Raw genomic sequence first — 27,041 nt, 5'->3', positions numbered from 1 at the left:
GCGATGCACAGTATACAGAAAACATAACTGTAAAAACATAAAAATAAAAAAGCAGCATGTAAGTGCGACGTTTTCATGGAACGTTGCTAGACCATTGGTGATAAAGACACCAGACACCATCATTTCACATTTTGAAGTGCGGCAGCGAAAGTGACAACAGAAGAGCTCTTGATTACTTCTCTGGGCAAACGATTCCAATGACGGATGGTACGGGGGAATAAAGAGTTCATGTAAGTGTTAGTTCTGCAAGAAATATCGCTAACTTTTTTTTCGCTAACTGTTAATTACTGCGAGATAATGCATTCTGCTGCACATATCCGCCAATAAGTGCACACACACGTGACTCTTCAGCTTCCCTGATGCAATGCCACCTAAACAAAATGTTTGAAAAGCATGTACTCTGGGCGGCGTGGGTCACCTACACGGGGTATGATACGAAAGAAAAGTGCCCTACAAGACGTACGAAACTAATTTTCCGGTTTTGTTTGTTCTTGCTCATTTCTTCAAGGATAGCACCCTATAGTGTATCTGACCGCAGCGATCACTCGAACTAACTGGATATGCGCTTGTGTAACCTGACGTGCAGCGCATTTGTAACGAAGGGCAACGGCAAAAAGAAAGGACACGGGCGGCGGCACATACGCATGTGCCATGCTTGATTGTGACGCTGTCCTTTCAAGCACGGCTGCAACAAGATGCGATTGCTGAATAGCTTCGCGGAATTATGCAATGTGCAGGCAACCTCGATGTCGCATCGGCGGCAATCGCGGCGTGCAAAAGGGCACCCTCTGCTGCTGGCACTTTTAAAATTTGCCATCGGTGGTCTATCACGGGTCGAACCGGTACGCTGTCCGTGAACCGGGAACTAGCACGGACCCGAACGGTCCCTTGTTTTTGTTTGAAAACAATGACGTTTGCTCACCATGTCGTTGTCCTCTGTCGTCCACTCATTTCTACATTTGCAATGTGTAGTAAATCAAAGCTAATCTCTACTACCTGCCGCGGTGCCTAAGTGGCTATGGCGTCTTGCTTCTGAGCATGAGGACGCGGGTTCGGTTCCTAGCGGCGGCGGCAACATTCCGACGAGGGCTCAATTTAAAAGGATCGTGTACTTCGATTTATGTGCATGTCATAGAAATTATACGGAAATCAAAATTAATTCCGAGTCAGTCACCACGGCCCCTGTTATACCCACGGCACCGCAACGTTAAAACCAATCCGTCAATACCCGTTTGTAAATGTAATGCATATTAAAGTTATGAAAACCTCAAGATGACGTTTAGTTAAACCGTGACTTCACATGCATGCTGAACTAATCAGCTTCAGTGGAAGTTATGCGAACGCACTAAAGGCACGAAAAGAGACGCTCTGCACGGGAGGGTATACGGCAGTCGCACAACAGCACGTTGCCTGAATTTAATTTTGGGGTTTTACGTTCCAAAAACCACGATGTGTGTATGAGGCAAGCCGCATTGGAGGAGGGGGGGGGGGCGCTCGATCCGGAATAATTTCGACCACTAGGGGATCTTTAACGTACCCCCAATCAACACAAGTATATAGGAGATGTTGCCCCAATGCCTGCGGGACACAATCGTTCGTTTCTTTCTTTTTCTTTTTTTTTGCGTTTCGCGCCCATCAAAATGCGGCCGGGATTTGATCCCGCGACCTCGTGCTTAGCAGCGCAACACCATGGCCGCTAAGCGACCACGGCGGATAGTGCGTCGCCTGCAACACGCTCGAGTTACACCAGCAGAAAGAAACCTTATGTGCGCCCTTTTGCGAGGAATATCGCAATATCAATGCTAGGAGTTTGAATGAGCTGACACTCCCAGCTCTCATTTAAGCCTTTTTCTCCCCTATCTCCCGACACACATATATTCCTACTATATAAGTTCCATCACGGATGGAAACCGGATGACACTGAAACGCAGATGAAAATAAACTCGTCGGCTTTAATTAAGAGAAAATGAGACAACCGCCAAGTCGTAGCAATCACTACAAAGGAAACCTGAAGTGATGAACTGCTCAAGTAAATTGATTACTTCTCTCCACCTTGCGGGTTTCCGCAAAACTATTACGTCAAACTGATGCCTTTGCTTCGAGTTGTTGACAAATTCGACTTCGCCCTGCTATCTGCTAGCCGCCAGGTTAGCTGAGATGGCAGAGCGACTGCCCTGGAAAGACGGTTGTCCCGGGTCTGAGTCCTGACAAGGACGAATTTTTCTTCAACTGCGAGGCCTTTCTTTCGAGAAACCCGTATGGGTTTCCTTCGTAGCAATTGCTATGATTGGATGAATATCTCATTTTCTCTTAATTGATTACTTCTCTCCACCTTACGGGTTTCCGCAGAACTATAACGTCAAACTCGTCGGCTTTCTTTAGGACGGGCGTGTAGGGCTTCGTTCTTTGAAAACACAATTGAGAGGGTTGCAGTCCAGATGTGCACGCGTGCGGTTGCGTGACCTTTTTAATACTTTGCGTACTTACTTAAGATACTGAAAGAAAGAAATGCGTTAAAGATAACGTAACGGAAACAACTTCACTGGGTGCCTCTGAGCACGATCCACTTTTCAAATACGGCGTATGCCCTAATACTGATACTTAATATTTGCATAATTAAGCTTGAACTAATTCTTCAACTAATCGTACCTCCAAAATTTCACAGAGACACTTAAAGGGGCCCTGAACGACTTTTTATCGAAGAGGTGAAATGCGTTTGAAGTTAAGATAACCTACTTCAGAAATACTTTGCTGCAAAAAGTAATTCAACGCGTTCAGCAGAAGCGCAGTTATTGCCACTCAAATACGGCCTTCGCGACGTTTCCGCTCCTACTCCAATGCCTTGCACTGCGAGGGCTACGGCGGTTTGACTGCTCGCGGATGAATAAATTGATACCCGGAAACCTACGTTTTAAGTTTTCCCATTACAATTACTAATTTAAAGTAGTTAAAGGTGTCCGATATGATGCGCCTCAGTTCATTGTCAGAGTGGGTAGTGGCGCAAGAATTTGAGTTTGCCTATAGAGCGGTGATACGCGTTGAAACGCCTGCAGCAAGGGACGTGCAGCGACAACACATTTTATTAACGCGATAGCGTTAAGGAGCTCGTGTCGCAGAAAAGCCGGTGTCGTCGGCGTCGGCGTCGGCGGCGTTGACCGTGAGCGATAAATCACGGCAGGCGCTTCATAAATAAAAAGCAACTTCCAAGATTGGCCCGGTGAGAATCGAACCCAGGTCTCCGGAGTGTGAGACGGAGACGCTACCACTCAGCCACGAGTTCGATGCTTCCAAGCGGTGCAAACGCGCCTCTAGTGAATGCGGTGTTGCCTTCGAAACGAGCCGTGGAAAGTTATACTGCGGTGTATATCGGTAATTATGAACATGTAACGTACAGAAGTCACAATTACACGAGTTGCGAAGTGCGTTTCCGCTGCATTTCTTCTGCGCTTTCCGCACACGCAGAGCCATCTTGCGGCAAACACAGAAGACCCCCTCCTCTCAATGTACGGCGCTGCCCCGACAGGAGGCGCGCCGCGCGCGCATTGGGACCGCTGCCAGGCGCGTCGCGGGACTCCCTCTCCCCTGACGACGCTTCGCCGTGCTGCCGGTTTAGATTACTATCTATCTCTCTGCCCGTGCCGATCACGACGTTTGGCGGCTGGCGGCTGACGGCTGGCGTAGATCGTTTCCCCTCCGAGACACCGAGTTCTTTGGTTCGTTTCTTTCGCTCAGGCGCACGTTTCGTTGCCGCGGCGAACGCTGCGTTGCTCGACGCTCACCGCGTGATAGGTGGGCGCTAAGTCCGATGCGGGGCGCATCGTAAGTGATCGCTGTGCCGTAGCGCATTGTCTTATACCCCTTGGCGGGTCGACGGGAACGCTGTCGCGTCCCACTCTTGAAGGCGAAGCTTAAGCGTCCTCCAATTTTTCGTCTCATCTTCCCTGGTTTTGTTGTTGCAAAAAAGTGCACTTCTAGTGCAATCGGTAAATGTTTTCTTTTTTTTTCTTTCGTAAGCACATCTTTTAACTGGCGAAACGTACCTCCACGCATTCCTTACAAAGTGTGACAGATTTCCACCAATTGCCAGTGCGTGCTGACAGAGAGAGACCGTTTTCAAGCGTGCGTTTGACTTAGAACATGGCTGCTCATACGTATCATTCGAATTGCACCACGTTCAAGCTGAACAGACCGCATAAATCTAAGCTTGACTTGCGTCGCGTCTTGTAACGATCACAATATAATAAGAAACACAGCAAGCTTGTGCAACATTGCGCAATCACAGCTAGCGCGCTTTCCAACGAAGCCGTATCGCTTTCGAGCAGTTGTATTATTAATTTTCATGACTGTAATTAAAGTACGCACTTCGAAGTTTTGCCCGCATTATGATTCGTGACACGTACGACACCAATTTCTTGCAAATTTAAACTCGGTGTCACATTTCGTTCTCCAAGGACACCAAGAAAGCATGCGTACAATACTTGTATAACACTTGTATAACACTTTCGTGCGCTGCAATAAAAAAATTACGGGGAATATTTAAAACGTTCTGAGAATGTGAAGGCGAAAGACCAGGCTCGTCTTGCACGTGATGCCAGCGGCCTCTCTCTTCCCCAATTCTGCATTCCCCGAACGCCTGCCTTGCATTAGGGCCGCATGTCGCTCTCGTCGGGCCGCTGCCCCAGCTTCGTCCATAGACACTTCCTCCCGACGGCGGTTACGACGAGCGGCATTTCGATCTGATCTTACCTCTTCCCAGATAGCACAAAAGGGACACATTACATTTTTTTTTTCACCGTTTATCCTGGACAATAAAAACGTCTAAAACAATACAGTGAATAAAAGCTCATATACCCTGGCAGACGTCGTATATTCAGTTTAATGTCCGGCTTGAATCCATTTTGTAGACGTTCTAAATCCAGTTTTAAAAACGTCGCAGGAAACCCTGTCTCGAAAAGGGGTTTCCAAATACCTAAAGAGTCTCGTCGAAATCGCTGTCAAAATTATTTTTAAGACCTTATCAAACCGCCGAGAGGAATCCGGCTTACTGTTTGGCTCTGATTTTGCAGCTTAGCTTTGTTCTTTCTTTTTTTTTTTGCATGGTATTGTGGTAACGGAAAAAGGTCCGCGCGAGTAGCCGGCAATCGGAGCAGCGGAATAACGGCACGGCGCTAAGGAGAAAGAGCCCCGAGCCGTTCCCACTGTTCGCACTCGAAGGTAGTTCGATCTACCAGTTGCGGTGTCGAAGTAATTGTTTGGTTTGGTGGCTGGTCAACGCACGAACCAGAGCTAAACAAATCGTGATGCCGATCCATAATCGCGCGCCCGCCGTTGTCGACAACTTCTAATTTCGCCATATAACAACGTGAGAAAGAGCCTAGCGCTCTCACTATCTGCATACGTCTTCACAACAGCGTCACCTTTCGCAGTTCTCAGCCCCGGTCACTTTCCTAACCTTTGTCACAGCACGTGCGAAAGGAAGCTCTTGCACCGTAATAAGTAGATACCCAAACAGATATTGATGGAGTATCATGACTTTATTTTCAAATTCACAATTACACTATACCAGTATAATAAAATTACACCACCGACAATGTAAAAATGAACACAGTCATCATACAACACAGCAGACCGGAAATGTAGAACAAGGTAAAAAAGTTTCCAAAGTTAATCATACCATCAAAAACTAATAGTAATCTGGTGTGGTAAACTACAACCAAGTAAAATAAAATGCCTTCAAGTTTTCACAGAACACCTAAACAGTTTATGATTAATAAATACCTTTTGCTGTTCTATAGAATTTATCAGTACTAGTATATAACAAGAAGCAGCATGTCATCAGTGGCAAAAACACAGCTTTCATAGTAATATATATTTTTCAAAAATGAATAAAATCAACACATGAACGCAGACATTTGGAAGAATACATAACTAAGTATGAAAGCAATTGCAGGCTACAAAGGCGGACTCCCCACTTCTAATAAAGAATTGCCTCTGCAAAGGCCACCACAACAAAAACTGCCGGACCATTCTTTTTAATAAAGTTTCTTCTTTTTCTCCTGCAAAGAGTACTGCAACACAGAACTTGTAATTCATCTTTTCAAGTGACTGGAACCTGAAGGTACGAGGTAAACTTTTTCTATAATTGAATCCATATGGTTATGATTACCAAAAAATTAGGCCCCCCGTTTCTCTTCATGTAAATTTCTAGTTACATGTGATTCCTCTGAAAGAGAAACAGATTGAGCATACAAAAGTATTTCGAGTGAATTTTTTACCGCTTCATATAACAACTAGAAGCAAGATAATTGGATTTAAATGCATGTAGGTTATTCAATATTATTCGCAACCATGTAGACAATTGTGTAACATATGATAGAGACCTAAAGTAATCGTAACACGAAAAGAAATCTCGAGTAATCCCCTAGAATCAGACACCGCGCCAGGAGCATTACTAATCTTCAAATCGCTGCAGTCACAGTAGCACAGTCCCAAAACATGGTAAAGTGGATTGGAAGCACTGAAAGTCGGGCGAGTTGGTACGAATTCGCCATTACTGCGCGAATAAAAACGGATACAAGGTTGATCGAAACACACAACACATGCTCTGACAAACAACTGGTTTATTCTGGAAGGTGCCGTGCTACAAATAAACAGTTGAACAAGGTACATGTATCTTCGTAATTATTTTAAGGTTAAATGAACGGGGAAAAAACAGTATTTGTCACAAAATATTTGCCATACGTCGGCACTCAATGCATCCTGCTATACAGATACAAAAACTGATCTGCTAATGCTATTGACGGTTCGCTTATGCATGCTTCTTTTAGTTTTTCAATGCAAAACACATCCGCTGTCCCATAGTTAATTTGTTCCCTTACCCGCGTGAGGGCCCGTGCGCTGGGAAGCTTTGGGGCGCATCCGCACTCTCGGCAATGTATAGTCAGATGTGACACAGCTGCGTTCTTGAGGGGCAGTTCATGTTCTCGAAGGCATGTCCTGACGCACCTTCCACATTACCCCAAGCAAGATTTTCCGCACGACAAGGGTATCCGGTAAACGACACCAGATGCGGGAACGATAACGGTACGACCAGAGTATCCGCATCACAAGATCGTGCCATAAAACCACGTATATCATCATCATCATCATCATCATCATCATCATCATTACAAGTTATGAAGTGAAAGTGTGCCTCACTTGACATACGCGTCGAGGTGCGGAAGTTGTTGTTTCGCTCCTTTTTCCTACCTGGGTGCAGGCTTTTGAAAGCTTTTCGGGGCTGAGAGTGCAGTTTCCCCTCCTTACCGCTAGCCTACATTCTTTAATCCATGCGATAATGAGTGCACAACTGGAAAGTTGCTTTTCCCCAGCCAGAGAACGTCCCCTATGATGAGCGCATGTAACAGACTAATAACAACCGCCAAGGGTGAGAATTACGTTGTGAAAACCATCTAAAGACATAAGAAAAAGCTCACTGTCATTCCTCATGTGCGCTTACTATTACACGGGCTAAAGGATATAGCCTTGCGGTACAGAGTGCAAGCTGTGTTCTCGGCCCCCCAAAAAACTTTCAAAAGCCTGCACCCAATTGAGTGCATGTGAAAAAGGAGCGAAACTGCCTCTTCCGCACGTCAACGTGTATTCCAAGTGAAGCAAACTTGTTCCTCCGTTCCCTGTAATGCAGGCATAGTTTACCGGATACCCTCGTCGCGCCGAAAATATTACGTTCGGCTAAGTGGAAGGTGCGTCAACACACGCCTCTGAGAACATCAACAGTCCCTGAAAAACGCATCTTTGTCCCACCTGGCTGTACATTTGCCGAGAGTGTGGATACACCCAAACGCTTTAGAGAGCACAGACACTCAAAAGGAGAAGAGAGCCGCGAGATAACGGAAACGTTTGATATTGGATCTACAAAGAATCCATTGGCCAACCGTCAATAGCCCTCACAGATGAGGAGCGTTCGCGTCTCTGTAGCACGGTATCTTGAATTCCGGTACATGGAAAATATTGTTTTGTGACGTAATGTTTTCTTGGCCAGTTCGTTCAACACCACCTAGAAAGCGCAAGGCCTCTTCACTCCAATCCGTGAGATCATGCTAATGGCCCGAAATTTCCATTGCCAAGGCTAGCGTGAAGAAAGCGATGAGGTCAAAATCGCCGCGGCGTACTCGGGAGCAAACCTATTAGATTCTACGGCAGTCGGGCCAGTAGCGAGACGTCATAGGTGGGAGTGAACAGGCATTGCGCCATCTAGGTGGTGTTGTTTTTTTCTGCCTTAGATGTGATGACACGTGTATACATTTGTCAACTATATATTTGTAGCAACTTTCAGAAAGAAACAGTTGCTAGTCTGCGCGTGTGTTGTGTGCTTCCCCCTTGTCCCAGTTTTTTCTTCGCGCAGTGATAGCAGGAATGGTTAAGTGGACGGGACCTGATCTTTCTTAGGAGACACGCAGGTCCTTTTGATTGAACAAGCAAAAGTGCAACTTGATACATGTGTGTTCATAGGACTGTGCAATAAAGCTGAATGATGAACCACTGACCCAAGTTAGTGGCACAATGGATGCCTCAGTGCAACAGCCTTTATGCAAACGCCATAGTTTTACTCCTTTAACAGTAATGTGAAAGGAAACTTAGCGGTTAGCCACATTAGCAAACATGCTACTGCATTGATACTAGCAGCAATTCTGCTTATCTGTTTTTTTTTCTATGTGCGAACTCATTATCGGTTGTAAGATAAAAACGACAACAACGCAGACTGGGTGCTACTGTCAACTGAGTTCTGTCCAGCTAGGAAACGTCACGAATAAATATATTTTTCTTACATCATCTGCCATGTTCTTCTATACCTTCAAAAGATAATGCAGAAACAATCGGCAGTCATTGTCAATGTAAGCGAATAGCCCGAGCGAAAGAGCGAGCAAGTGAGCGACAGGCCCCCACCACATTCCACCTTGCTGCTCTCCCTCCGTTGGGCGAGAGCGCGCGCCCTTTACCTCGGCGGTAGTAGAAAACATTTATTCACAAAAGAGGAAAGAACTGCGGAGAAAAAAAGAAATGTACAGTGAGTGGAGTCTTCATTTCAAAACCCCAGTGGCCTTGGCTGCTGCTCTCGCCTGGATTACCAGTCCGCGCTGGGTCTCTAGGTCTGAGCTGGACAGGGTGGCCTCCCACTGCTCCTCCGGTTGTTGTGTTTGTATGTCTGGCGGTTTGGGGCCCGTACACCCCCACGTGACGTGGTAGGCAGTGGGCTGTTCGTTACACCAGGGGCATGCGTCTTTGTAGTGTTCTGAGAAGAAGCTGTATTTGTGTAAGTTGGGGAAAGTCTTGGTCTGGAGCTGTCTCCAGTCCCGCGCTTCCTGTGCGTTTAGCCCCTTGTGTGGTGGGGGGTAAAGCTGTCGTTGTTTACGCAGATATTGAAGTCTCGCGCCGTAAGCCGCGGGGACGGGGAGGGTGGTTGTGGAATCGAGGATTGTGGCCGCTCGGTTTGTGTGACCTCGAGCTAGCCTGTCCGCGACCTCGTTACCCTCCAGCCCCGAGTGCCCCGGGGCCCACGTAATCTGGTGTTTGAGTGAAGAGTTTGTAGCCAATGGATTAGTCGTGAATCTAGCTAATTTTTGAGGTATTCTGCCTGCTAGAAGGAGCCGACATGCCGCTTAGGAGTCGGTTACTACTTGTAGTTCTCGGTTGGTCGCGTCCCCGTATTGAACAGCCAGCACGATCGCCGCCGCTTCCGCTTCCGTAACCGTACAGTGCGGAATGGAGATACTGGAGACTTCTGTGTAAGTAGAGTCCACCACCACGGCTGCTGCTGCGTTCGATGCACCCTGATAGAGGGAAGCGTCAACGTAGACCGTCTTCGGGCTTCGTCCCGCTGTGCGTTTGAGGTAGTCTACTCGGGCGTTTCTTCTGCCTTCATTGTGAGTTTGAGACATGTTTTTTGGGAGTGGGTCCACGTGTACTCTGGCCCGGTACCGTGGAGGAATGTTCGTGGTCGACTGGATGGTGTCAATGTCCGCCGGGTAGCCGATACGCTTGAGGATGTGTCGGCCTGTCGCTGTGGAGAGCAGGCGTTCTCTCTGGGACAGGAGGACCGCCTCTTGAATTTCCTCGAACGTGTTGTGTAGTCCCAGAGCTTCCAAGCTCACATTGGATGTATACGGTGGGAGACCAAGGGCATTCTTGTAGGCTACACGTATCATCGCATTGACTTTGTTTAGGTCTGCTCGGAGCAGGGTGAGGTATGGGAGCCCGTAGGAGAGGCGGCTGATGATCAGCGCTTGCACCAGACGGATCGTGTCCTCCTCCCGCATGCCTTTTCTGTTTCTGGCCACCCGGCGGATCATCTTAGAGATCTGCTGTGTTGTCGTTTTGAGCAGTTGGATTGTGTGGTTGGCCTTTCCGTCGCTCTGCAACCAGAGACCCAGGATCCGGATGACTGGCACTTCCCGGATGGGAGCCCCGTGTAGGAGGATGCTCAGGTTGCCTGGTGATTTGTAGTTGTGTCCCTGTATGCGGATAACTTCGGATTTGTCGGGCGAGCAGCAGAGCCCGCATCGAATGGCCTCGGTTTCGACGCAGTTTGCTGCCGCTTGGAGCGTGTCTTCCTTCTCGGCTAGGGAGCCGGTGTTTGTCCAGATCGTAATGTCGTCCGCATACAGGGTGTATCCAATGTTCGGAACCTGTTGCAGAGCCCTTGCGACTCTTATCATGGCGATGTTAAATAGGAGCGGGGAGATGATCGATCCTTGTGGCGTGCCCTTGTTGGGCATGTCTTGAGGGTCCGATCTCGTGTCACCCATTCCTATTGTTGCCGTTCGGCTGGATAGAAAGTTCTTGATATATTGGAAGGTGCGCTTGCCGCAGTTGAGGTTGCTGAGCTCCGAGAGAATGGCCTCGTGAGACACGTTATCAAACGCACTTTTGAGATCCAGCGCCATAATGATGTGTTCGCCACCCCTCGGGATGTTGGAGAGAACCTCTTCCTTCAGGAGAAGGAAGGCGTCTTGCGTCGACAAGCCCGATCGGAAGCCAATCATGGAGGGATGAAAAAGATTGTTGTCTTCCATGTAGTGTTGGAGGCGCGTCTGGACGACTCGCTCGTAGAGCTTGCCCAGGCACGATGTGAGAGATATAGGTCGTAGTGCTTCGATCACCGGCTTCTTGCCCGGTTTCGGAATTACTATGATCTCCGAGTGTTTCCACTCGGAGGGAATTTCATTCTTCTCCCAGAGCGAGTCATTGAGGTACTTGGTGAGGTCCCTGATCTGTGCCTTGCTCAGGTTGCGGATCATGGCGTTGGTAATTCTGTCTACTCCCGTCGCCGTGTTTCGGGTGCACGATCGGACGGCGGCATACACCTCGGCCGCAGAGATGGGAGCGTCGAGTGCAGGATTTTCCTTGCCCTGGTAGGTCGCCGAGCACGGTGGAGCCGTACTAGTGCCGATGTATTTGTCCCTTAGAGCCTGAAGCAGTGCTGCGTCGTCTCCCGGAAAGAGGTGAGCAATGCGCTTCAGGGTGCGTGTAGATTGTGATTTTGATTTAGAGGGGTCGATGAGGTTCCGCAGAATTGCCCAGGTGCGGGAAGTTCCCAGCGTTCCTCGCAGTGACTCGCAGAACTGTTGCCAATTTTGCTGTGCTAGATTGGTGGCGTATGTTTGAGCTTCCTCCGTGAGCTGTGCAATCCGCAGGCGGAGGGGTCTGTTTAGGCGTTGCCTTTTCCATCTTCCCACGAGCCGGCCGCGCTTCTGCCATAGCTTGAGTAGGTGGCGGTCTACTTCTGGGGCTTCCGGTGTGCGGTGTATTGTTTCTGTTGCTGTTCTGTATGCTTGTCTGATGCCTTCGCTCCAGGCGTGAATAGACTGAATGGGACCTGACGGGAAGGGTGCATTGCGGAATTTGGGCCAGTCTGTGATATGGGCGGTGCCCAAACCCCTTCTAATTTTGGATGATGATATGGACGTGCTGAGTATGCAGTGGTCGCTGCCCAGCGTTTCGCCTAGGTTCGTCCACGTTGCGTCGGCGACATTCTTCGTTAGGGTGAGGTCGGGGCAGGAGTCACGGGTGACACTGTTGCCTTCCCTGGTCGGGTATAAAGGGTCGGTGAGGAGTTCCAGTCCGAGGGTTTCTATTGCTCGTGCGACTGCCACTCCTCTTGCTGAGTTTGACTGATACCCCCAGTCATGGTGGGGGGAATTGAAATCCCCAACTACGATGAGCTGGTTAGCTTGCGCCAGTCGATTGGCTTCGGAAAGGAGGTTGGTGAAATCGGCCTTTGCTGGTTTTGGTGGCTTATACGTGTTAACCACGAACGTGCTCTTCCGGCCCCGTTTATTGGGCACTATCTCTATGGCTAAGTGCTCAATGTCCGGTTCCGATAAAGAGTGCTCGATGACAGTGATGTCTTTTGCGACGAGGATTGCAACCGTCGCCATGTGGGGTTGGTGGATTGTGTAGTAGCCGGCTAGCGTTGGGGTTCTTTCGGCTCCTATCTCTTGCAGGCAGATAAGGTCAGGTCTTATGGGGGTGGTGCAGAGGTATTGCTTAAGGAGTCCTTGTTTTCGTCTGAAACCTCTGCAGTTCCACTGCCATATTTCTATGTGTTCGGTGTTGTTTGGCTTATGGTTTGGGGCCATATTGGGCGGCTAGGTGGGCTGGCGGGCCGGCATCGCTCCCAATGGAACTGGCCCGGCTGCGATTGCGGGAGGGACCTTGCTCGCTTGACGAGGCGCGTTTGCGGCTTTGAGTCTGGAGCGCCTGAATTGAAATCGAGTGTGAGTTCTGTGCAGCAGTTACCTGCGCGAGGTTGCCCGCTATGGTTTCGATTTTAGCTTGAAGCACGCTGAATAGTTGTGTGACATTTTCGGTGAGGGAGCTGACTACTCTCTTCTCCATGTCCTGTAGTGTTTGCTGTAGCGTTTGGTGTGTCACTACTTCATCGGGTTGCTGTGGGGGTGTGGTGGGTGGCGGCGCAGTGTTTTGTTTGACTACTTTGTCTAGTTTGGCCATAAGCGCTGCGATCTTGGCGTCTTGTTCTGCTATCCTAGCATTTTGTGCAGTTATTATCGCTTGTAGTTTAGGGATTCGGGTGTCTGTTGGAGGAGCAGAGGAGTCCTTGCCCCTGCTTTCCCAGCTCACCTGCTTGGTTGTGTCTTGGGCGGGCTGCTGCTTTTTTCTCGGCATCGGTGTGGGCGGTGTCCGCATTTGTTGTGGTTGTGGCTGCTGCTGCCGGGCTCGGGTTCTCGACCTGGATCGGCTCCTGGATCGGCTGCGGCTGCGGCTGCGGTCGGCTGAGTCCCCGTCCTCGGAGTCGAACCAGCGGTTATTGTGGATCTTGGGGAGGCCGTCCCATCGAGACAACCTTTTCTCTTCGTTGTTGCGGGTGGGTGGCAGCTGAAGCGCTCTTGGTGGCTTCAGTCTCTTAGGGCATTCTTTGGTGCCGGTTTCGTGCTGACCACCGCAGAGTCCGCATTTCGGCTCACAAACGTGGGTGGGGGGTGGGCTCGGCATGCCGCACCGGCGGCAAACCGGCGTCTTGGGGTCTGGACACACATCCGGGCGATGTCCTGGCTGCATACACATCCGGCAGAACTGCCGGGCCGGCCTATACTGGTAGCATGGGTATTCACACCCTCCGTGGTAGACCAGCTTGGGTAGGTGGGATCCTTCTATCGTGAGCAGCGCCGTTGTAGATGCGCCCAAGATGCGGGCGTCCAGGATCTTGATGCGGGTGTCCCGCACCCACAGTCCTTCCATGAGGCTTTCCCTTGTGTTGTTGGGGTCGAGTCCGTGAATGATCCCTCTGATGGTTTGCGGTGAGAACGGGACGTATGCTCTCACCGGGTGGGCTTGGTTGTCCAGCTTAAGGTGGGTGAGTTGGCAGATCTCGTCAGCGGCCTCCTCGTGCGGGGTGCTGACTATCAAGATGTTTGAGCCCATGTGGGGCCGCACGACGTATTTCCCCTCCGCACGGGTGGGGTTCTGGCAGGACTTGACAATTGCTGCCGCGATAGCGTGGTTGGGGTATTTTTTTAGGGCTAGGCCTCTCGTCGGCCGGATGACTACCTTCAGATCTCCCTTTGGTAGGGGTGGCAGTCTAGGGCGACGAGGACCGGGCTTTCGGGTTATGCCTGGGGACAGGAGGTTGCGATTGGACGGAGTGCCACTCACGGATATGGCTGATTCCGGTGATGAGGAGGTCTGTGTTTCCCGGGCGGCCCTGCGGAGCTTCTTCGCCCGATGCTTGCTGAGAACGTACTCCCACGCGGGACCGTGGGTAGGGAAGCTCGCAGCTGAATCGGACGACGAAGTCAGGAGGCCTGGTTCTTGCGTGAAGTAATCACGAGAGTCCATATCGGAGTCTTCGTCAGGGAGGTTGACCATGGATGGTGTACGTTGGTGGCCGTTGGAAGGGCCCGGACCTTCGGGCGAAACTTCGGCGGCCATTTCAGCAGTCGAGGCGGTGGTTTTACAGTCGGAGAGCCTGGCGCGCCAGGGCCGCGCAGGCAAAGTCCGATTGGCAACCGGTTTGGCGGCTGGGTTCAGCGGCGGCCGGCCAAAAAGCGTGGGAGTGCAGGCGGCGGCGAGCCCGTCGGGCCGTTCGGCGGGATGTGACCAAGGCTGCCGGAGGCGCGATGGCAACCGTCGTCGGTGTAGAGGGACGACTCGCAGGTTATTGGGGAGGGGCGGGAGAGCGAACGCGTCCACTTATTGCTCTACTTGGTGTGACGTGTCAACGCCATCAGAGTTGGACGAAACGCTCACGCGCGCCTGCGGTGTATTTTTCGTGGGTGAGGATCTGCTATGGATTCTCGTCAACCCCGTCTTCTAGAACCGGTGGGTCACCGCCGGACGGCCAGCGAGACGTGCGATGAACGAGCGCGCCGACAGCATCCCTTCCTCCTCTCTCCGGTTCCTCTCGCCACTCGCTTGCCAAAGAGCAAAGCCCTTTCCCTCGCCTTTTCGCGACGAACAAGCGACGGTGCGCAACACCCTCTGGAGATCCTGTGCCCCTCCCCCGCGCGAGAGCTCACGCATGACCCTCCTTCCCCCTTCATTTCCCTCCCTCGTCCTTCAGAGCACGCGCCCTTTCCTTTGACGCGTTTCCTCGCCTTCCCTCCCACAAGTCCCACCTACCGTCGTGCCAACGACCTACCACGAAAACGGCCAAAGAGCCAAAGAAAGCTATTTAGCTTTACGAAGTTCCACACAAGCTTACTTAAACATGGCATACTTACACACAGAGTCAAAGTGAATGGGAATCGCCCACTTTTTAACGCGAGGTACTTACCAGCGTATGTGAACAAATTCATATAAAGCGCATTTCTTACTATTCTAATTCGTAACTGACAGGTAAGAAGCAAGCCCATGGACAGTTACATACACGCTAAATTAAGAAGCTCCTTACAAAAGCTTTTTGTGCTCGTTTCCCTTCCTTATAGGCTTGGAAAGGACGTGTTCTGTCTGCCACAAATAGGAGAAGGCATCGGAGCTACTCAGGGCCTGTCAGCGATCGTACAGCAGCATGCACGTGGATGCCACTTCAAAAATTGCTCACAACCTAAAAGTAGCAGCCCTCAAGACTGACTTCTACTTCAAGTATTCACGATACAATATCTAAATAGACGCGTGGAATAAATACGACTATCAACGCTGCACATGCTGCGGTGGCACTGGTTGCAAATGAATGCGACCGTTCCCACCACTTTTCATCGTTTGCGGGTATAATCACGAGTAACTGCATCTGTGGCGGCTGCTCTCAAATTCAGATATCTGCAAACAACAACCAGCAACAACGAACTCGCCCTGCACCGGCCAAGAGGTTCACAGAAAGCGGAGAATCCGCGCCTTATTCCAAGTTCTTTTGTCCGCTTGACGCAATTCGCAATATGGCGGGTAGCCAGTGCGCCGCTCGACTTCACCACGCGCTGTAACTGCCTTGCCGACCACTACCTTCTAACGACTGCGAAGAATGCGTGACACCGCCGCGGAAAAAAAGAAAACAAGCTTTCCCACCAAAAACATGGCTGTAGTAAGTTTCGAAGAAGGCGATGATACAGTTTTTTTTAACGTTTTGCAAGCAATTTTGAGATACCTGACAAGTCTGAGGCGTCCTTAAGACGTCGAAAAAGATCAGAAATCCGTTTTATCCGATGTATCCCTGATCATTTTTTAAGACTGTGTGTTACATGGTTTCCGCCGTGTAGTACTTTCTTGGTCTCCCCGCCAGCAACTAGGGTTTGGTGCATCGTCACCCATAGCGATGTGGAATGAAGCTCTGAGCCCACGCAGCAACCTATATGGCGCACGAGCATGCTGCCGCTAGCTGCCGCCGTTTCCAGAACTAAAGCCCCTTGATGTTTGAAAGTAGCGACACTCTCCTCCTCACGGCGCTTTCCTCCTCGATTCTCCTCGCCCGCCGGCTGCGCACGGCACGCTATTCCTCCCTGGCTCCCGCGGACGGGCCGCAGGATTCTATGGAGGCGTGTTATTTTGGGCCAGTTGCGCGCCCCAGTGGGGTTGAAAATTTTGAGAAATGTTAATAACAGCATCGATAATGCTAGAGGCAACATTTATGAGGGGGTAGGTTTTTTCCTAAAGCCGTATGAACGGTGTATACCGATGTAAAGGGAGCTTTTGAGGCGAGTTTAAACTCCAGACAGTTTTTCTGCCGCATGATGAGATGCTTTACTTTGTGCGTCTGATCTAGTATTGCTTGTGACACATCCCTTTGTGTGCGGCATATTAAGCAAAAGTCTTAGACCTCTGTTTCAAGGTCGTGTTGTCACCTACAGAAAATATCGCGTGACCGAAAGAAGGCGGGAAGCGAACCAAAGCATGTGCACCCGTGTATAAGACATGATTATTGATTAGCAAAGTTATGATTGATTAGTGATTGGATTAAGATTAATTCGGGTGTATTAAGGAGGGTTAAAGTCGATGAAAGTGGATTAGGGTGAATGATGGTGAATTAAGGTGCATTAGTAAATATAAAGGTGTATAAAGAAGGACTAGGCTGGATTAAGGTGGATGAAGGTGGATTAGGGTGAATTAGGAGGGATTAAGGTACATTTGAGGGGATTAAGGCCGATTAAGTTGGATGAAGGATGTCTTACCGCAGTAGGCTTTAGAAGGCTTTCACGCTCGCTTCTCTTGGGCGATAAATAAGAACACCTGGCACCCTTTTTTCTTGCCTGTGCGCGTATGTGCACCGCAGTTAATATATTCAGCATGCCTTAATTAGTCGCGAGTGCATCGACTGTCCATGCCTTTGTCTTCACAATGTGAAAGTTATAGCTTTTTTGCTGTGGTCTGTAAACTGAATAGGACGATTGCGGAATTTCAGTGTGAAAAAGCGGTGCCGGCAACCGCTCATTGACTACAGTAGTAGAAGCCGAGGAAGGGCATCTAATGAATATTCTTTAGGGGTCGCCGTCAAGGAAGCGTTAAGAAATACTCGGTATATCTATAGGAGAAGACATTCTATATCTTTAGGCAAGAGAAACGCCTTTGGATAACGTATTGTAATAGTTCACAACGAAATTTTGTTACATTATGTAGTAGCATATTTAAATTTGATTTGAATTAAGCATCACAAAACATTTATAGCAACGAAAATCAAACAGCATTGTCAGCAGAATGTTTTATTTTTATGTACACGCACTAACGTTGGTTGACAAGATACACGTAACCGAGAACATAAAATAGAATATTCGACAACAATAATAATAGTACTGAATATAATATTCAACATCAGAATCAATGCTAGTGTAGAATTATGAGAAAAAGAGACGCTCAAGAGAACACAGCAGTGGTAAGATATCATGAGAAGCCAACAAAGACGCGAAGGACAACATAGGGGAAATTACTAGTGCTTACCGATTGAATTAAACAAATGATAAATTAATGGCAATGAAAGTCAGCGAAAGCAAACTTTTTTCAGCTTCAGCTTTTTTTTTCCCGAGTCTTTGTAATATGCGCGGCTCAAATTGGTCTTCAGTGAAATGTAGCTAGAACAATTAGAGAAGAGTTAGTCACTCAGGCAGGATGAGTAAAACGTCTTCATACATTTATAATAATACGTTACTGAGGGCAACCGCATTTTTATGCAACGTACAAATTGCCGCAACAAAAACGCTGGTGAGCAGGCCGGAAGAATTACTAGATGCATTACGATATGATTTGCTTCGAGCAATGAGAGACGCCTCACCTCGCAAACAACGCTGTTCTTTGTCGGAACAAAGTTCTTTCGGCCGATGTTATGCAGCCACTGCTTCTTGCGCAAGCCGTCACGCTTTCCTTGCGGTATCACAAAAACGGCATAACCATGCTCAGGCTTCTTGTTGCAGTTATATGCGCAACAGCAAGGCATAGCGCTAGCTTATACAGCAGGAAACACAGCTTTCAACGTTCGCTACGCCGAGCTAAAGCGCCGAGCCAGCCGTGCTGAGGAGGAAAATGGCGCGAACGAAAAAGAAAAACACAAGCAAAACTCAAGATCCGCGCGTTTCCAAGGGCAACGGCAGGGAGACCAATCGTCGTGCAGGAAAACGGGGGCAAAACTGGTTGCCTTGGGGGGTACGCGCAAGGGGCGAGAAGGAGGCGAGGAGGTCGCGCGGCGGCGGCAGAGTTCAAAGAGTGGCGGTACTTTCAAATTATCAAGGGACTTTATCCAGAACATTCTACGGGCGCCGCCGCTGCCATTTCCCTCCTCCTCCGTCGCCCCTTCTCAGAACCCTCCTCCGGCGCTGCTGTTTAACTATCCCGGTGCGATCCGTTTTTCTGTACCTCACAACGCCACCTTGAAACGTACAGATCTAAGGCTTTCGTCTAATTAATATACTGCAAAAGGCGTAATGCCACACACTTGCCACACACTGCACGAAAGTTTTGCCTGAAGATAAGACATAATGTGCTCCACATTTCCACCAAATATCAGATCGGTGCCGTCATCAGTTCCTTAGGGAAATGGACATACATTGTACGCGGTTCACAAAACATGCCTATAGCGCATTAGAGCGCTTTAAATAACTTTACTGCAAAGGCAGTAATTATTCAACATACGCTAAACATTGCATGTCCATCATATGTAACCACAATGACTCTGAGAAAACCTTCAACGCGCTTCGCATTATACGCATGAAAACAGTGAGAAAAAAAGTTAAGGCATTTTCTATTCTTGTATTGGCCATATAACCTCCTTGCTATATTGGCTTACACATTTTATCTTCTTGACGTCAAGGCGCTTACTTTAGGCATAGAAAGATACGCAGCGACGTGTAGACGTGTGACATGTTTTGACGCAAGTTGAGGGGTGGGACTCCCCAAAGACATTTTGGAGCAATTTTTGGAGCAAGTAAAATTACCTTTTGGAGCAGTTTGGAGCCCGCAAAATTGCTTTTGGAGCAGCTTGTAGCAGACTAAATATCGTTTTGAAGCAGTTTGGAGCAGGCCACTCTGAATTATGGTGGAATAATGGAATATAGCAGCGCACTTCGAAAGCAGAACGGAACACAGGATAAACCAACATAAGTGCTTTGGTGTTGCGTTGCTAAGCACGAGGTCGCGGGATCAGATCCGGGCCACGGCGGCCGCATTTCAATGGGGGCCAAATGCAAGGATAGGATAGGAATAAACTTTATTTGTCCAACGGTTATTGATGTTGGTGCCCGGGGCTATAAGCTGCCAGGGGTCCATCACCCGAGGAAAATCTTTCGAGATCCTCGGCAACGGCCCTGGCCCGCTGGACGGCCCACTCCTGGTCTTCGGGTGCCTCGCTGAGGAGGGCGGCTTGCCATCTCTCAGCGAGGCGCCCCGCTTCAGAGGATTCTGCTGTTGTGTTCCCCCTTCCTCTTTGTCCTTGTTCCACGTGGCGTTGGCATTCCCAGAAATGGCATTCTCCATTTATGATGATTTTTCAAAAGAAACGCCGAAAAAGCGTAAAATGCTCTGGTATTCCGCGAAACAAGAAAGGGAGGACGGGCATCGCGTGAGCCTGAATTACGACGAACTACATGTGGACTCTGACGTGTACAGGTGGGATCAATCAAAGCGCAGCCGTGTGAAGGTTCCGTAACCTAACAGACGCCCTACTGCTGGGAGGGGTGACTGACGGAACAAAAAATGTGATTCGAATGCCTTCCGCTTGATCGATTTGAACGCTAGAAGTTTAGTAAAAATTGGAGACTTAGAATACATCCTGGCTAATTACGACCCTCATGTGCTTACAATAACCGAAACGTGGCTGCGACCCGAAATACAAGACCAAGGGCTTCTACCACCTAATTATAAAATCATACGAAGAGGCCGCGATGCTCGTGGGGGCGGAGTTGTTATTGTATTCAAGGCTGATATTGACTGTGTGCAAATTACTGGTATTCCAACACATGAAAGCATCTGGTGTGAAATTAAGCTAGATAAAACAAGGACAATTCTTGGAACTGTTTATAGACCGCCTAAATCACCCATTTCCTATCTTGAAGATATGCAGCTTTACTTAGAAAGCTTTAAAAGGCGCAGCTGTCGCATAATGATTGCTGGGGATTTCAACTTGCCAGGGATTGATTGGTCCACGCTTAGCGTTCAGCCTCGCGAACATGCCCATTGTGAACTACTTCTAGAAATAGCTTTCAGTAAGGATTTACAACAGGTAGTTCATGAGTGCACACGCGTAGTTGGGAAATCAAGATCTGTATTAGACTTGGTGTTTCTAGACTGGCGATTTGAAGACTATGACGCATCGGTTGAAACCGGCCTCTCGGATCATAAGCTAGTTTATGTGGAGATCAAGTCTACCGCTGTATACCCGAAGGCTGGCAGTACTACCCATGTTCTGTGCTTCGATACAGCCGATGACACAAGTATTATTGATCATCTTTCGCTGTGTTTTGATGAATTCACTTCGACGGATGACGTCAATTCGATGTGGATTGCGTTTAAAGATATCGTTTTTTTACTGCATAAACAGATTTGTGCCAACTCGGAAGAAAAAAAAATAAATGTAACCCGTGGACAACCCGCGAAATTATACATTTAAAGCAGAAAATGAACCGTGAGAGACAGAAGTCAGAAAAAGATCATAATAAAATTTCGGCGCTAAGCTCTATATTGCGCGCAAATATGGCAGCTGCTAAAACAAATTACTATGATGTGACATTAACTAATTTTATGAAGCACGATCCGCACCGTTTTTGGCGCCATTTGTCGCATAATAACGAAGGTCCAAGTGTCATTGTCGCTAATGGTGAACTTGTGTCGGACAACTCGCGTATGGCAGTATGTTTTAATGATGTTTTTCGATCTGTCTTTACTGACATTTCTGCAGATGGTCTTTCTCCCCTCTCTCTAGAATCCTCGTACACATCACCAATGCCTAATATTCAGGTTTCGCATGAAGGCATTGTACCTCTTTTGCTTAAAATTAACGATAAGAAATCTGTAGGTCCAGACGGCATACCAAATGCCTTTCTGCGCATGTATGCGGAATGGGTAGCTCACTATCTAGAGATGATTTTTAATTCTTCGCTGAAACAAAAACGGGTCCCAGATGACTGGCTGGTCACAAAAGTGGTTCCGGTTCACAAGTCTGGTGAAAGGCAACATATTGGAAACTATCGGCCAATTTCACTCACGTGTGTATGCTGCAAGCTACTTGAACGCATAGTTTCAAAGTCAATCTACACCTACCTTGAAGAGAAGAAAGCTTTTTTTTTCCCAACCAGCATGGATTTCGACAGCACCTTTCGACTGTCACAGAGTTGATAGAAACGATCAACGATTTTTCAGCTTCCTTGAACAATAGAAAGCAGGTCGACGCTATATTTTCAGATTACTCGAAGGCTTTCGATCTGGTCGTATATAATGGATTAATTAAAAAACTGATGGAAATGAATATAAATTATGATGTTGTTATGTGGATCCGCTCATATCTTACAGATCGGACACAATACACTGAAATAAATGGTAACAAATCTAACCAATTAAAAATAACCTCAGGCGTTCCACGGGGATCCGTTCTAGGACCACTTCTTTTTCTAGTTTACATAAATGATATTGCTCATAACATAAGTAACGAGATAACTATGCGGTTATTTGCAGATGATTGTTTATTATATCGTGAAATCAATAACCAAAACGATCAGACGTCACTTAGTCAAGCCCTTAAAGCTGTAGAAGTCTGGGCCGCAAAAAGTAAAATGAAAATTAACGAGTCTAAATTAGTCCCGCTCAGAGTCACAAACAAGACAAAGCATGGTATTGAGTGTAATTATGAGATGAACTCAACAATTCTAACCAAAGCTGAAACGATAAAATACCTAGTTTTAACAATTTCGAAAGACTTAAGTTGGAAATCACACATAGACAGAATTTGTGGATCTGCAGAAAAAAAGTTATGGTTCCCTCGCCGAAAATTAAAGCTAGCAACGACACCCGTCAAACTACTTGCATATTTAACTTACATTAGACCAACGTTAGAGTATGCCAGAGTCATTTGGGATCCGTTTCGATCAGGCTTAATAAACCGCATTGAGAAGATACAGAGAAAATCTGCAAGATTCATTCTTTCCCGGTATTATCGTACTGACTCTGTTTCCGAAATGCTTCGGTTGCTTGATTTGCCTCCACTGGCTCAACGGCGGAAGTTGGCTAGACTTAAATTTCTTTTTTTGTTATCAAAAGGCCAGTTCAATATTAAAACCACACCCTAGCTTGCTCCCAGGCAGGCTAGAAACGTCAGGTCAAGCAATCATTGCATGTTCTCAATTCCAAAAGCATATCTGGACATGTACGCTTGTTCATTTTTTTCGCGAACGATCAAGGAATGAAACAGTTTGCCGGCGTCTGTTTTGCAGTCGAGTAGCATTAAAATCTTTGAGGAACGCTTAAAAACCTTTTATGAAATTGAATTTTAGTAGTGCCGTGCAAACATTGTCACACTATTCTAGAAATACACACAATAGTCTTTCTTTTATGCTGCTTCCAATATCACTGACACAATGTTAGAATCATGTATCTCTAAGCCAAACTATTGTATTTCGTTATTTGTTTTGCATTGTATTTCCAACATTCGCTGCTTCATGTCCTATTTACGTTTGTAAAGTGTTCACATTTTTTACGCTATGTGCAAACTTGCTGTACCCACCCTGTTACGGCCAAGACGGCCAACAGTATTTGAAAAAAAAAATATATATATATATATATATATATATATATATATATATATATATATATATATATATATATATATATATATATATATATATATATATATATAAAAGCACATGGGCCATACCGGCCCGTTCGTGCTCGCACCACGGGCAGCCGGGCGACGGGTGCAGCGCGGGCCACAGGCGGTGCAGGTGGGAGGGGTTGGTGAAAGTGCCCATCTGCAACCGTCTCAGGTCGACCGCCTGGGACCTGTCTAGGCGCCCGTGGGGTTGCGGATATTTTCTTCGTTCTTTCCTATAGTGACCAAGCACCTCACTGTACGTTGCCAGAAACTCCTTAAAAGAACACCCGTGTACTGAGATGTATGTGCTCGTTAAAGAACCCCAGGTGGCCAAAATTAATCCGGAGTGCCACCCTACGGCGTGCATCATAATCATATATCGTGGTTTTGGCACGTAAAGCCCCATTATCCTTAAACCAACACGAGCGCTGTGCTTCAACTGCCTTAACCAACGCTAAGGCGTTGGTTAATTTTGTAACATATTCCCCTGATATTGATACAGTCTAGTGCATGCACATTTTAGTAATAGTGCCTGTAGATATTAAATTAGTGGTAGCCATCAAAGGTCGAGGGTTCGACCCCCAATTTTGGTGCCATTGAATTTTGGTGCTGTAATGCTGGACGGTCAAATTTTCGACCCATCAGCCACCAAAGGCTTTCGCCTTAAAAAACGCATTCTGCAATAGTGAGTCCGAATTTTCGAAATGTAGCCCAAGACATCTTTATATATACTGTAAGCATAACTAACGTACTTCATCGCTTTCATTTGTAAATAGCTATCATCATCTTCCCTGTTCTTCTACTTCTTCGCGCATGAGCTGGGGCGTCCTTTTTTGGACTAAAAAGCGCTTGACAGCTTGTCTCGACAGTGTGGGTGAAGTGCCTGGAAATTCGTTTCACCAGCAGAGCGTACGGAGAAGCCACAGTTATGACGTATACTGTGGTTTATTCAAAGCTATTTCTACATAATATAGAAATAGTTTCGCTTTGCCGCAAGCTAATCAGAATGCGGGGCGGTAGAAGTGGGCTTTGTAGACTACTAGAATATGGAAGAGTGGGTCGAGCGGCGGCACGGCGCATGCTTTCCTGCAGAGCCAAAAAAGATCGGTTGCACTACGATCGAACTATATATTCCCGGGCCAACGCTCATGATAGCGGGAAATGTTCAAATTACGCGGTCAATCGACAAGGTAACATAATTTCTGGTTCACCATATGTCACCGCAGACCCAGAGAGCCGCAGTCGACCCTGGGCTCGTATAATCTAAAACTATTCCGCTGTTATTACGCCAAATTCGCCATTAGCCCATCGCAATAGGTCAAAATGGCTGAGGCCTCGCCCATACGAGCGCAAAGACAGATTGGAATAGTTTGATGTTATACCAGCCCTGGGGACTGGGACACCCGCCCGCTGAACCGGCTAAAGCACGGGCCTCCCTAATATCTAGTTCGCTCACAGCGCCCTCAGCCTACTTTTCGTTGTTTTGCGTCTCAGCTAGGGAGCGCAGCGCCACTCAGTCCACTCAACCGTGTTCCAATCATTTAACCTCTTTGATTCTAGTACATTCTAAATACCGCCGTCCTGGCCGTTCCGACAGCAGCGAAAACAACCAGGAGCGGCCGCATGCGCGCCGGCCACTTGCCGGAAGCGCCGAAAAGACCAGTGTTACAAGCGCCAAAATTACGAGAAACTGCGCGGGAGGCGCCATCGCGCGGTGTGCGGAATGTGAACGACTGCACTGTTTCAGAGCGCAGCTCTTGGGCGTCCGTTCCTGTGGCCGAGTGTCGACGTCGTCCCTCGGCGTCCCCGTAACCGAGCGAACGAGCACAGGAAAAGGATTAAATAGCGAACGTGGAACGCGGATGAAAGAAGGCGATAGCGATGAGAGCGCGAGGAGGAAAGCGGAGGAGGAGGGCGCAGCGGAACCATGAAGTGGAAAACGGAGGGGGAGAGTGTCGCAGAAGCGTGAGAAGAAAAGCATAGTGTCGCACAAGACGGGCTGTGCGGCGACGATGGCTGCGTGATGGCGCCAGAGTATCGCACGTCGTCTGTAAGGAAACAGCGCTGCATCAGCGGAGGTCTATTAGCGGCGGTTGCAGTGAATCGCGCCCAAGCGTCACGGCTTGCGAGGCAGTTGCGCCGCATTTTGCTCCGTCTGCAAACTGCTGCACGAGACAGATCGTCTGCGCTAGTCAGCATATCGCAAAATGAAAACACGTATACAGCTGCGTTCAAATTTCGCATTAGGGGATATCGTAATCGACGGTGATGTTCGCGGCCACTGCCGCAGCACACATGCGGAAGGCGTTCTGGGGCAACGTGGCGCAATTTCGATCAATCTTCTGTGTTTGGGGCAGTTTGAAGCAGGAATTTGCGTTTGTGTCAAAATTGCACAACTGGCGCTGGAGTCCCACCCTGCAAGTTCATACGACGTCAGCAAACGTCATTGTTCCATTATTGACATACCGGTATAAGAGGTCCGAGAGCCGATTAAGGAAGAGGTAAAGAACACGAATACACGCTTCATGAACGAGTAAAATGTTATTTTGATATTAACCAATGTTAACAAGAGGACACTGTGCAGCGAAATTAAGGTTAGCTCTCTATGAAAGCCAAAATGATATTTACATATAACACGAAACGATACGTGAAAGCCGACTCTGTGACCTTTGCATGTATTGTACGTATGCTCAAGATCCCTAACATCTAGGTATCTGATGGAAACAACACAAATTACCTGCACTCATTCGATCTGCTTCACTAACAGAGTACCATGCCAGATCTCCTTCTCCAGCTTTTCCTTTTCTGCTTTTTTTCTGGGAGGGGGGGGGGGTTCTCGTGGCCGACGCCTAGGCGGGGATATTTTCCCAAGCCTAGAATAACTCGCCGGGCCTTCCAATACAGTTATTCTTCTTCAGGGTGTCTACCAAGTTGACATTGCCAAATTTCCTGAGTTTTCCAGCTTTTCCCTGAGTGACACAGAACTTTGTTTCATGTCAAGAGGCGCTGACACCACGTCGCCTGACGCTGTCACACTCTACAAAAAAAAAAAAAACGACTACATGTAGTTTGGATAGTAAGTAGTGTTTATTTTATTCCAAAAGAAAACAGAAGGCAAGGGTTAGTAAAACGCAGAGCGAATGAAATAAATTCGAAAATAATGGTAATGCCCATTGCAAATCGAGTCGAACATTCTCAAATACGAATAAAAAGGAGATGCATGCAAAAGCAAATATTTTAGAATGTGAGCTATTTCTATCAACTGATAGCGAGCTCATTGGTATGAGGCCCGAACTTTGTCACAAGTGACATTCTCTCGCAACAGCTGGTAATTAGTCAACCTCAACTGTCCCGACATTGAGCGGCGCACAACGCCTCAATGTTGCGTTTCCCTGCTTTAAAGAGATTATTTTGGACTGGATGAGGGACACCTGCATCTCGGCGTATGTCAACACTTTGTTTTTTGAGCTCAAGCTCCTCAAAGAAGCGGCGGCATGCTTCCTTTCCCGTTCATTCTTTAATGCATCATCATCATCATCAGCCTGGTTACGCCCACTGCAGGGCAAAGGCCTCTCCCATACTTCTACAACAACGCGGGTCATGTACTAATTGTGGCCATGTCGTCCCTGCAACCTTAATCTCATCCGCCCACCTAACTTTCTGCCGCCCCCTGCAACGCTTCCCTTCCCTTGGAATCGAGTCCGTAACCCTTAATGACCATCGGTTATCTTCCCTCCTCATTACATGTCCTGCCCATGCCCATTTCTTTTTCTTGATTTCAACTAAGATGTCATTAGCTCGTGTTTGTTCC

General features: G+C 47.9%; 1 protein-coding gene across 4 annotated transcripts in view; it reads right to left on the bottom strand.

Annotated features, from left to right (window-relative positions):
* The window catches only part of LOC139059270 (cytochrome P450 3A8-like), a 92,646-nt gene that overhangs the window by 54,608 nt on the left and 10,997 nt on the right, over positions 1-27,041 (bottom strand). The window lies entirely within an intron of this gene.

This window comes from Dermacentor albipictus, chromosome 4 (assembly GCF_038994185.2).
Source record: "Dermacentor albipictus isolate Rhodes 1998 colony chromosome 4, USDA_Dalb.pri_finalv2, whole genome shotgun sequence".
Classification (NCBI taxonomy): Eukaryota; Metazoa; Arthropoda; class Arachnida; order Ixodida; family Ixodidae; genus Dermacentor; species Dermacentor albipictus.
Note: the sequence above shows the minus strand (reverse complement) of the source record. Positions and strands in the feature narration are given on the sequence as shown.